The 12,308-nt window shown below is 33.2% G+C and overlaps 1 protein-coding gene across 8 annotated transcripts in view; it reads right to left on the bottom strand.

Annotated features, from left to right (window-relative positions):
- Nucleotides 1–12,308, bottom strand: part of mid2 (midline 2) — a 275,772-nt gene that overhangs the window by 148,825 nt on the left and 114,639 nt on the right. For 4 of the 8 annotated variants that reach the window (XM_009291073.5, XM_009291076.5, XM_009291074.5 and 1 more), the window contains exon 1: nucleotides 4,358–4,511. The exons of the other annotated variants lie outside the window; for them this stretch is intronic. The gene's annotated coding sequence lies outside the window, so the exon portion shown is untranslated. Of the gene's footprint in view, nucleotides 1–4,357; nucleotides 4,512–12,308 lie in introns of those variants that run through there. 8 annotated transcript variants of the gene reach the window in all.

The raw sequence follows: 12,308 nt of genomic DNA, 5'->3' as shown, positions 1-12,308 counted from the left end.
ATTCAACATTGGACCGGGCGATTTGGCCTAAAATCAAAATCTTGATTAATTAAACATTTTAACTCGATTACAATTAATAAACGATTCTTATATTTACTTATTTTATTTTTGCCTTTTCCGCACCACCAACACTCATCAACGTTACCAAGTTGACCAATAAAAGAGCCTAATAATGTCGCTACGTGTAGTTACATTTTTTAAAAAAGTTAGCATCAGACACAGCGAGGGGTATGCGAATGCGTGAAGGCTGCACTAGACCATATGCTGCACTCGACGCAGAAGTATAAACAAAGCTGGGTCACATGACTCTACACGCAATAGGAAAAGTAACTTAAAAAATTGACCTAGAAAAATTTAAATGATTATAGGTTCTCAATGTCGATTTTGTTTACTTTTCGATTAATTGCCCAGCCTTAATTCCACAATCGCGTGATTATTAGTCAGGCTGAATCAATAAAAGCAGTTAAATCTTCTGTTTGCAATACAATGCTATGGGGATTTCCTGGGTTTCTTCTTCATGGTTGTTTGCAGTTCATGGGTGTCTCCCGTGTGAGAGCTCCCTCTGGAGTTTTGATAAGATTCACAAATGATCACAAAACCGTGTTTCCCTAACAAGATGTGCATGACAATTGCAGCTTTTGCAATTTTGAAATTGCTTTTTCGCAATTTAATTTCGATTAATTGCCCAGTTGCAGATATAGGGTTCTTTTTTACTTATTTATTTTTATTTCTAACTAATTAAATTGGTTCATGAATCAAACTACACTACCGGCACTAAACAATATAGTATGTGTGCTAATAAATGCATTCAGCACAAATAAGAAAGACTTGTTTTACAACTATTTACTATGCAAAACATTTTCCTCTCCTCACATTTAATCAAGTTTGCAAGCAAAAATTTTTTAAATATTATTTATTTCGCTGTGTACTATCAACAGCAGCTAAACAGAGGTGCATGAAGCTCTTCGTAGACTAACACAACACATGCAATCTCTATTAAGGACAAATAATGGTGTGAAAGAAGAAGGAGCATAGTTTTTGAGGGCTGTATACAATGGATTAAACATATTACACTAACTGTTATCGACAGGAAGGGTGCAAGCTGTAAACGCTGAGAAAAAGATATTGTTTGTTTACTGTGGTTAAAACGGAGTTCCTCATGGAATGTTGACAACAATGCAGACTTGTCAAATACAGCCACACCTTCATGCTTCAAACGCAGGGAGGTTAAACAGCCAAATTCCTGATTTATTTAGAAATTGCAGAGTATTTTAAGCATATAGAGATATTGCAATGAATTTTAAGCATGTGAACCAGATCTCACTAGAAATGTAACCTGACTTTTAAAAAATCATGGTTCCATGCAAATGTTGACTAGGACAACATGTTTTTTCAACAAATGTTTAAGCTTCAAATCACCATATTATAATGATTCCTGAAGGAACATGTGACAATTAAGTCAGTAGCTATGGCAGTTACATAAATTCAGCTTTGACATTACAATCTCTATATATTAAATCCTAACAGGGATGCTCTGATCAGGATTTTTGCAGCCGATACTGAATACCAATCCTTTGTCATAGTGAAATTGAGAAGAAAAATCACAAACAAAGGAATTTGTAAACACTGCAAATGATGGAAGAAGAACTTAAAAGTTTGGAGCACATATTTGATGCATAAGAAGTTAAAATGCACACCTATACATATATTACTTCTTTACTAAAACGAAATAGGTCCATTAATTACTGTTTATTGCAATAAGTATATTGCGATAAGTTATATAATTATATATAAATTATATACATATTTTTAGATTTCCAGCCTGGTTTTAATAAACTTGCAATATTGTTAAAAACACAAAACTTTCACTTCTGATATGCAAAAAGATTTCAGTCCTTATATGTCCGCTGCTTGTAAACTCGTAAACAAAAAATTGTGAAATTTGAAGGAATTAAGAATTAAGTTTTTACAAATTTAAGGGAATTGAACATAAAACAATCAAATGGTCTCCAAAGAAATGAAGAATTGAGTTCTTTCAGTTCATTTTAAACAGGTAATCTGAACAAAAAGCAAACATCATGTTTTGACTGAATAAACAAACAAACAAATAAATATTAATGAACAACTATGTCAGACACATTGTGCTAAATCCACAGCAAAACAAATGGATCAATAAACCAACAGTCCACCCGCCTGAAATGGTGTTCGATGTACTCTCTGGATTTGCAGTACATATTTCCTAGCAGGCACAATTACAGTAACAGGACTAAATCACAAATTGGCAATTTGTGAATGCCTCTTGACCAAATAATAGTCCAAACACCTTGTCCCAGTGACAAGGAAAACAGCAGGGGCACAAAAGAAGCATAGTTCAATTAATTTGAGCCTTTTGTGACACAGTACCTCGTTTCATCTCATTACTTTCTTATTCATGTGTAATTCCGCTGAGAGAACGTGTCAAGTCATAAGTCACAGGAGCATAAAAATGAGGTGCCTTCAAAACAAGTGTTTTCAGTTTGTTTTGCCTGGAGAGTCACGGTGGAATACAAGTCATGTTTTTTTAAGGACTAACTGTCCATATTTTAGGTGGCAGTACTGTACCGAAGAACATGAAGTTGCCACTAAAGATCACTTCTATGTGTTCAGTACATAAATGTTAGATGGTTCTGCCTTGTAGGTTAAGTAAGCCAACAGTGTACTACTCCTTAAACAAAGATGCAAATCAAATCAATCTCCCACATTATGTTTTTATAATTGACAGCTGTTAAATGACATTTTAATGCTGGTTTGCCTTCACTGTGTTTAACATGCTAGGAGAACAATTAAAACCCATTATACATGTTTTCTGTTAAAGGACTTTGACAACCTTTGATGAAAGCTTAACAATGCTTTACAATAGCTGCTACATGTAAAAAGAAGTGTAAACAATCCCTTACAAACGGAAAACAGCTGGAGTATGAAAACTATTCAACTGTGTTGCTGTGATCTAAACTCAAACCGCTGCTGATGGATTTATGTTCTAATTTGAATAAGTAGCAACAGGAGTTTCCTATGATCAAACAGCTTGGCGAGGAATGCTACTATGAAAGAAATACGGGGCAACTATTTACACTGAAATAAACACTTTTTAGCTTGTTTTAGCAAGTGAGCTTGTTAATTGCTTTTTATTTAAAAATGCTGAAATTATATATAAAGCATAATAAAGTATATATAATATATAAAATTATAAAACTATGATAAAATATATATTAAAAGGTACTGACAACCAATATCACAGCCTTCATATGTTTTTCATAAAATCCAATTCTCACACAGCTTTGTCAGCTTTTGACCCAACAAAGATGCACAATGTGTAAATAAGTCTGAAGAGAAAAAACAAGTTTAAATACTTAAATTCTCAATCTTTGTTTTGGAGTAAGAGCTCTAGTGCCTATAAAATAATTTCCACTCTAGTTTTTTTTAACTAAGAAAGGTTAAATTTTGCATTTACGTATTTTTAAGTTGCATTGTTTTTAAATATTATTTTATATTTTGTGGCCCTCTTGAAAGTTTACTGAGGCCCCCTAGTGGGCCCTGGACCCAAGAAGAAAAACCACAGATCTGCACTTTTCCCTATCCAAATACTAAAAGGGGCTAAATGAATAAATAGATGGATTACAGAATAACTAAACACATAAAAATACACAATAATGCTTTAAAGTAGTTAGATTCACTTGAATCATCAGTCTTTCTCTCTCACTGTGTGTGTTACACTGTAATTCTGCTTGTGAAATGTTTTTAAAGCCATATTGTTATTTATCTTTCACTTAATATTAATTATACTCACATTAAATGCTCTTTGTTTCAGAAATTCACAAAATTATACATTACTGTCACCATGGAAGCTATAATGAGACTATAGGCTAAAAAACACCAATCATCCCTTTATCTCTGTCTCCATCAGAATATCAGTGCTGCTCGCTTAAAAAAACGTCAAGGCAATGTTAGCAAACACAAGTAAAAAAGACGTTTATCTACACATATGCAGTGATAACGTCGAAATGCAACGTAACAGAGAACGGACAGGTTAAAAGAAGTAAAACACACCGACTCTCCTGCGCTGTTTCTCAATCCCTATCGTGTACACTACCTAACCAGCCTTACCAAGCGCCTCCGATGCCCCAAAACAATGTCTACACAAGCAGCTAGATAGGTTTTGCAACACATCCCTGATTTACAGGATTATTCAAACTTCCTCGCTTTTAGTCTACTCCAGGATGCGTTGTAAACTACCTTCAATCTAACAGTCGAACTATTCCTCTCTCCAAAGCGCAACTAACTAAAACACAGCAAGAGACATGACCACATACTCACATACCAGCTTTAAATGTCGAACATTCTTTTCTTCTGTCATCTTGAAAGACATCAAAAAAGAGGAAACAAAGGAAATCTTGGTATCAGAAAGAAGTATGTGTCTCGACGCGCAATCCACCGCGGCGCAGTACGTCTCGAGAACGCAACTTTAGAGGAATGAGCGCAGCGAGAGCGCAGACAGACAATCGCAGGAAAGCGGCTCCTCCCACCGGCTACACACGCGCACAGACTCCCCCGAATGATGGCTTTGAGCGGCTCTGCTCTCCTTCCAGTCAGGTTCTCGATATTGGCAGGGTCATTTATCACCAGACGGCACTCTTTCGTCTCTGTACTGTCAGCAATATGAATTATAATAGGAATTATGGGTGTTACGGTCGACTGGGGACCAGGAAAGAGCAGCCGTGACCCACACCTCGTCTGAGTGTGCACGAAAGCGTGGGGAGATGATACAACATTTGAATAATATTAACGAGAGTCCCAGAGTGAGATGTAGCTATAGTAAACAATTACCCATCCGTATATAAGAGCAATGACTGAGTGGGTCATTTTTATAATCAGTAATATATTAAAAAAGAATCTGTAAGTTTCTGTAAAATCAATTAATTAAATATTCACATAACATGTAAGAGCTATTTTTTTTACATTTAGCATTTAGCATGGATGGACATGTCCCCACCAATATCCACTGACTGCTGAAATGTCCCCATCATATTTTTAAAGAAAAGTAAGTCAGAAACTCAAGTTTACTATAAAAAAGTCCATCATAATAATTTTAACATTAATGCTAGTAATTTCCCTCCACTTTTGATTTATAGCAGGCTGATGTCTGTGAATAATATAGTCTGAAAACTAACTACACAATTAACTGCTAAATGTAAAAGTATAACTAATATGATCCCTGTAAATTCTCCTATTCTCTCAGAGTAGGGCTGCATGTCAAACTTTATAGGTGGTTCATAGGTTCCCACAAATGTCAAGAGCAAACCCTTGTTTTAAAATATATACCCAGAATACTCATTCATATTTCTCACTTTATATAGCACTTCAGAGCAAATGTCCGATTAAAATGAATAAATATAAATTAAAAGTTAAAGTAAAAATTCTAGTAAAATATAAGTAAAACATAAAACACTTAAAAAAAAATAAATGACTAATTTACTTAGTTGAAGACACGGAGGCGCAGTGGTAAGCATTGTTGCCTCACAGCAAGAAGGTTGCTGGTTCGAGTCCCGACAGGGTCAGTTAGCATTTTTGTGTGGAATTTGCATGTTCTCCCTGTGTTCACTGGTTGCCCCACAGTCCAAAGACATGTGGTAAAGATGAATTGAATAAACTAAATTGGCAGTGGTGTATGTGTGAATGAGTGTGTATGGGTTTCCTAGTACTGGGTTGTGACTGTAGGGCATCCGTTGTGTGGGATAAGTTGGCGGTTCATTCCACTTTGGCGACCCCTGATGAATAAAGGTACTAAGCCGATGGAAAACTAATGAATGACTAATTAATTATAGTTCAACCTTAAAATAAAAATAAATAAATCTCTTAATAAAATGCAAGTGTAAACATTGTAATTTCAAGAGTGCACATTTCTCACAATGCTGTTATTGATGTCTGCATCCCCATAATGGCATGCAATATTGCTGTCAAATAAATTATGAAAAAGTATTACTATAATAATGAAAATAGAAAAGAATGTATTTTGTGACAATACAAAAAAATATATAATAATAGACTTTTATTTTTTCTATATTTTTATAAATAATCATATTGCGAAGCCATTATCCTGATATTAATATGCACACCATTATACAAATAAAAAAACAACAAAAGTAATTAAATAAAAATGATACATAATTTTCACTGTAATGGTGTGTTTTTGTTTTTTAATAATTCAGTAGACCAGATTCAATTCTTCTTCTTTAACATTTACCACATCGGTAACACTTTAGAATAACTATCCGTTATAACTAAGTAATAGATCATTAATAAACTATTAGTTAATGGGTTATAAATGTTAATAGTTTGTTCATTACTTATAACTGTGCCTTATAGATAGCCAAAAGATAACTTACAAGCTGTTAGTTAACAAGTTCTAAATTATTTGTTAACTGTATTTTAATGATTATAGCTATACCTAATAAATTAAAAACATATCATGAACAAGCTGTTAGTAAATACTTACTAAAGACTTGTTAAGTATCAGTTAATAGTTTATATATGTTATTGGGACATTATTATAGTTGCAACTATTCTTCATTTATTAACTGTTAGTAAATGAGGAATAGTTGCAACTTTAGAATAACGTCCCAATAACATGCATAAGCTAATAACTAACACTTATAACTAATCTATTAACTCACACTTTACCAATCTGTTGTTCATAGTTTGTTAACAAACTACTAATACCAGTGAAACTTTGTAGAACAGCAAATGGATGGAATAAGTTCAAGCTACAGAAATTTGATTTGATATTTAAAATATAACATTTTTGTACCTTAACCTTGTTCCACTAATAGGCTTTTCTGTGTGCTGAATTTTATCAAAGAAACTTTACAGATGAAATGCTGAACGTAGTGTTTAATGTATAGAAACACCCATACCGAGACATCACATGGCAGAACAGCAGTATACAACAGAATACAAACCCATGAGGTTTGGGCACTTTTTGTGCTAAACATAAAAACAAAATAAATAAAAAATATTTTATTAGAAAGGTTGTACAAAAGTTTCACTGGTGTTAGTAGATTGGAACAACTGATATGTAAAGTGTGAGTTAATATATTTGTTAAGTGTTAGTTATTAGCTTATGCATGTTATTGGGACGTTATTCTAAAGTTGCAACTATTCCTCATTTACTAACAGTTAATAAATGAAGAATAGTTGCAACTATAATAACGTCCCAATCACATATATAAACTAGTAACTGATACGTAACAAGTCTTTAGTAAGTAATTTACTAACAGCTTGTTCATGATCTGTTACTAATTTATTAGGTATAGCTATAATCATTAAAATACAGTTAACAAGTCATTTATAACTTGTTAACTAACAGCTTGTAAGTTATCTTTTGGCTATCTATAAGGCACAGTTATAAGTAATGAACAAACTATTAACTTTTAGTTGCAACTATTCCTCATTTACTAATGGAAGTTTGTCCTGCGCGCTTGCGTTTTTTTTTAGTTATTTCTTTGGTTTGGTGCGTTAATCTTATCGTTGCTATTATTCAAACGAAGGTAATGATTTGCACTCAATTGCTTTGTACTGTTTTTATTTTTACTTTTTCCTACATTTTATGGGTGATAACAGACAGACAGACAGACAGACGTTTCGGCACAAAGCCTTCCTCAGTGTGTGACATAATTTTTTAACTCCACCCTTTTATCCCATAGTCAATCACAATGTGCAATTAGTTAGATCGTCACTCTCATTTCATTTTTCATTAATCACACAATAACTTATAATCTTCACAGCAATAACAATCTTCCCATTTCCGACCTCACTCTACAGAGATAAAGTGCATCAACTATTATCATTAATCAGGTGTGCATCAATACAATAAAATTCTAACAGTTAACATTAAAAGTTTTCTACATTTGACAATTACCAATACCATATATAAACTATTAACTGATACTTAACAAGTCTTTAGTAAGTAATTTACTAACAGCTTGTTCATGATCTGTTACTAATTTATTAGGTATAGCTATAATCATTAAAATACAGTTAACAAGTCATTTATAACTTGTTAACAAACAGCTTGTAAGTTATCTGTTGGCTATCTATAAGGCACAGTTATAAATAATTAACAAACTATTAACTTTTATTTAACAAGTCATTTATAACTCATTAACTAACAGTTAATAATGATCTATTAACTAGTTATAACGGATAGTTATTCTAAAGTGTTACCAACAATTTGACGAGACCTGCCCAATATGAGAAAAATAAATAATAGTAAAAAAGAAATAAAATTTAAAGAAAAAAAAAGAAAAGCATTATTATACCGTACAGAATTCTGGCACACTTGCTTGGCTGAGTCCTTCTGCATGACAAGACAGACTACGTGATTACATATTTTAAAAGCTTTAAAGCCCCAAACAAATGACTTTAATGCATCCCAAGAATGTATTAGATACACAACCTGCAGTTGGAGTTTATTAGCAGCATCCTGACATTCAGCTAAGCAATGTGAACCTAATTTCCTGTTTTTCTGGGAAAGAAGAGAAACCTTTGCAAATTGAAGTAGAAGAAGAAAAGTCATATGGGATTAGCTGTAAAAGTATGAGCCGACCCCCTGTTGAGTGGATCCTACAGCGATAAGGCCATGCTGTCCTACCACTAGCTCATGTCTGGAGCGTCATGCACGAACACTCAAAGCATTAAAAAAGATCAAAACAAACACGGGCTAATTGCTTCCCGGGTTGTTTGTGCAGAAATACAGTCCAGTTGCAGTCACACAGCACTGCTGACAAAACAATTTCCACTTGAACTTACAGCAGAGTTCAGAAATCAAGGGCACTTGTTTCCGACTGCCAAGTGTGATTGACCCGCAGCGGAGGCTCAATGAGAGCCGTAGGTGCAGAAAACCCACGGCCAACTAAATAAACAAGACTTCTGAACACTCTATACAGTGATTTTGTTTAATGATATTATTCAAATAAAGCTGTGGCTGAGCAAATAAATGCAGCAAAAACCAAACTGGGCCATTACTCATTGATTTCTTCATTGCAGCTGCTTTAACGGCTTTATGCCAGCGATGCACAATCTCGATCCTGCAGATCAACCTCCCTGCAAAGTCCACGTCCAACTCTAATCAAATACACCTGAACCAGCTAATTAAAATCTTCAGGAACACCCGATAATTATAGGCAGGTGTGTTGAAGCAGGACTGGAATTGAACTTTGCAAAAAAAAAAATAAATAAAAAAAGGCAGCTCTCCAGGAATAGGATTGGGCACTCCTGTTATCGGCTTTAACTGGGTTCTGGAATGTTTCATTTGGCCCTCTGGAACACTTTATTTTACACCTGGTGTTAAGAGTTTTTGTCAATCTGATCACATGTGGACAACACTGCACAGGTGTAAGCAGGGTCTTAAAGAGACCTTGCTATTAACACTCTCTCAAGTGGTTCTAAATTTATCTCAGTTTTTCTTTTTTTTTAACACAAAAGAAGGTATTTTGAATATTAAGGGCTCTATTTTAACGATAGGTGCAAAGTCTAAAGTGCATGGTGCAAAAACATTGGAACATGGATGGAAAAATATGGTTTGCGCCCTGGCGCATGGCCTAACTGCGTTGTGCTTATTCTCTTAATGAGTTATGGTTGTGTTTTGAGCATAAAGTGGATTAAACCTCATCCTTAACCTTAAATCTCATCCCCCATTCCCTTTAAGACACGGTAGACTTTGTAAGTGAAAAAAATGAACGCTTCATTAGCAAGAAAACTGTTAAACAGTCCATCTGCAGTGTGAGGATGAAGAACAAACCCCCTCCATTCAGCCTCTTTACTTTCTCTTTACTTTACTTTTACTCTTACTCTTTAACTTCGTGGATAAGGAAACGTTGTTGTACACACTCCACTGAACACATCCATTAGCCTACACATTTCATTTCGTTTGTAAAGTGCAAATATTTGTTTCCAAACCATTTCTAAATTCAGTTTTAATTTCCAGCAAATGAATAAATGAACAGTAATAAAGAAGTGTGGTCAAAAAAACGGAGTTATATCCAAACACACGTCCTATTCTTATACCCCATATGGTGATGCATACATCACCAAAACCGGACAGGTGAACAAATTTAAACTTGTTTTAATAAAACAAATCTAAATTTGCATATATTAAACAGTACTGCTAATAATAATAACAACACTATACAAATTTAGATTATTATGAATAAACTGAAAAAAGCCCCCGAGGAGAAGAAGGCATGGAGTGTAGTGGTTTTTTATATTAATGTAGAAAATAATCATTTTTGTAACATTTGAATCTTTGATTTTTTCATATTTAAATATTTTTGTGTATTGCTGTACATTTTGTTTATATTAAGCAATGTGTAAGCATTTGGACCTGCATAGGCGCATAACTAACATACTCTGTGCTGGACTATAGAGCAGCTTTTAGTTGGTCAATGGCGGAGTCTATTTCATTGTTCTCAAAGTAGCAACGTGCCAACAATGTGCCTTAACACACCTACTGTATCACATGCAAAACGTGAAAAGTACTGTTGCGCTGGTCTGAAAATAGCAAAAACATCATGCTTCATGTCTTGTGCCTTATTGCGCTGGGCGTATGATAGGGCCCAAAATGTTAGAAACTGGTAATCGTTAGCTATGTTTCCATCTAAAGATGCAAATAAAATTTATGTGGAATACTGGAATATTACATAAAAGATTTGCAAATAAAGCAACATTGAATGTTTACATCCAATGAGTCAAAGAGAACAAAATCATAATTTCCTGATAAACTGGTGCCAAATATCAAAAAGAAAAATTAAATTTGCTGTCGTAGGAGAAGCCGTGTAATTCTTTCATAAAGTCTTTCATACATTACTACCTCAGAAGACAATGCCGACATGCAATGGATATGTGGTGGTGTTTGGAGGCGTGAGACATGGAGCACAGATGCTATAGACAGTTCTGGAGTTAATTAATAATACACTTATATTAATACTGAAAGGGTTAAGGCATTTTAGAATGACCAAATCAACAAAAATAAAACAGATGTTTAATGCATCCCATCAGATAAAGTTTTATCATCACATGATCTGTTATAACAAAATCAAGTGACTTTTTATTGCATATAACAGAATTTATTTAGTAAAGTGTTTTTATTGTAGTTTATGGGCAATTTTTTCTTACGAGATAAAAAAGTTTTTTTCATGTTTATTTTATACAATAATCCATAATAAAAATAGCAGGATGGAAACATATAGTGACTTCCATATATAGGAAAATAAATGCTATGGAAGTCAATAGTTACAATTTTATAAATTTTTTTTAAATATCTTTTTTTGTATGTGTGTTTAATAGAAGATAGACATTTAAACAGGTTTGTAACAAGTGAAGGGTGTGTAAATGATGACAGAATTGTAAGTTTTGGGTGAGTTATCTCTTTAAATGTATTGAGCTGTCCACTTTCAACCACTTACAGACAAAATATAAATGACTGAATTGCTTTAATAATGTACACAAAAGACCTCCTACATTCCACCAATGACCTTTTTTGCAAGCTTGATTATATAATTGATTCTGTTTTACTATATACTATTTTATAGACCATGCGTATACATATACAGTGCTCAGCATATTTGAGTACACCCCATTTTGAAAATAAGTATTTTTATACATTTCTCAGTGAATATAAGCAATGTATTTTGTTGCATTTAAACAAACAAATTTATTAAGATGTATTGATTAAAATAATATTTTAGACATCAAACATATTAAGAAATAGAAAGATAATACAATTAAATTCAAGCAAAATTTTTGAGGGGTGTATTTAGATGCTAAACACTGTATTGTACAGTAACACTTTTATTCAACAAAGACACAATTTAATAATCTGACTTTTAATTGTAGTGTATCATGGCTTCTACAAAAAATATTAATCTTCAATAATACATTAAACTATAAATAATTTATTTTAAATTGCACAATATTTAAAAAAATGGCATTGTGATATTTTGTTTGTCTGCAATATATATGAAGGTATGAATATAATTTCACAAGATGACATAACTATATTAGGAAAAAAATCATCATTTTGGGTTGACTGGGATTATTTTATTGCATTATATATAATAAACATTAAAAATTAATACAATGACCAAAGATGCAAATAAAATAAACGATGTTTTGTTAAATTGAACAGCTTTGAGGAACAGTAATTCATTAAATTGGCTTGAAATCACAGGTCTTACAGAAGTCTTAAAAACACTCTAATTGAATTAGAATTCAAC

Source organism: Danio rerio, chromosome 14 (assembly GCF_049306965.1).
Source record: "Danio rerio strain Tuebingen ecotype United States chromosome 14, GRCz12tu, whole genome shotgun sequence".
Classification (NCBI taxonomy): Eukaryota; Metazoa; Chordata; class Actinopteri; order Cypriniformes; family Danionidae; genus Danio; species Danio rerio.
Note: the sequence above shows the minus strand (reverse complement) of the source record. Positions and strands in the feature narration are given on the sequence as shown.